The sequence below is a fragment of the Oncorhynchus nerka genome, unplaced genomic scaffold (assembly GCF_034236695.1).
Source record: "Oncorhynchus nerka isolate Pitt River unplaced genomic scaffold, Oner_Uvic_2.0 unplaced_scaffold_11867, whole genome shotgun sequence".
NCBI lineage: Eukaryota > Metazoa > Chordata > Actinopteri > Salmoniformes > Salmonidae > Oncorhynchus > Oncorhynchus nerka.
Window position 1 is genome coordinate 1 of NW_027029486.1, and position 914 is coordinate 914.

The 914-nt window shown below is 35.2% G+C and overlaps 1 non-coding gene across 1 annotated transcript; it reads left to right on the forward strand.

Moving 5' to 3' along the window:
* Window positions 1-354: 354 nt before the first annotated feature.
* Window positions 355-466, forward strand: trnal-caa (transfer RNA leucine (anticodon CAA)). The gene is made up of 2 exons: window positions 355-392; window positions 421-466. It is a non-coding gene; the product is annotated as a tRNA-Leu (tRNA).
* The last annotated feature ends 448 nt before the right edge of the window (window positions 467-914 follow it).

Genomic DNA, 914 nt, shown 5'->3' on the forward strand with positions numbered 1-914 from the left:
TTCTGACACAGCTTTTGCCTTAAAAATGTAGCTCTTTGTAAATACCGAAAAATTCTCCAAATGGTGAAAGGAAAACACATGAACAGTGATTAATCGTTTGATATATGTCATAGTTTGAGAACAGACAACACATGAAATGCGAATAATCGTTCGACACATGTCATCATATGCCTAGTTTAGAATTCAAAAAGTTACTCAAATTCCATAAAAAATCTTTTTACTGTATCTTTCATTAGCTTTTAACGTTTTTTGTTTATTTTTCTTTGTATCTTAAGATCTGCATGTTTCCATCAGACATATCAGACGTTATGTTACAGAATCATGAAAACATGTGAATTTTAAGGATTTGTAATTGTCAGGATGGCCGAGTGGTCTAAGGCGCCAGACTCAAGGTGAGAATCCTTCCTAGTTACAGGGGTATTCTGGTCTCCGATTGGAGGCGAGGGTTCAAATCCCTCTTCTGACACAGCTTTTGCCTTAAAAATGTAGCTCTTTGTAAATACCGAAAAATTCTCCAAATGGTGAAAGGAAAACACATGAACAGTGATTAATCGTTTGATATATGTCATAGTTTGAGAACAGACAACACATGAAATGCGAATAATCGTTCGACACATGTCATCATATGCCTAGTTTAGAATTCAAAAAGTTACTCAAATTCCATAAAAAAATCTTTTTTACTATATCTTTCATTAGCTTTTAACGTTTTTTGTTTATTTTTCTTTGTATCTTAAGATCTGCATGTTTCCATCAGACATATCAGACGTTATGTTACAGAATCATGAAAACATGTGAATTTTAAGGTTTTGTAATTGTCAGGATGGCCGAGTGGTCTAAGGCGCCAGACTCAAGGTGAGAATCCTTCCTAGTTACAGGGGTATTCTGGTCTCCGATTGGAGCGAGGTTCAAATCCC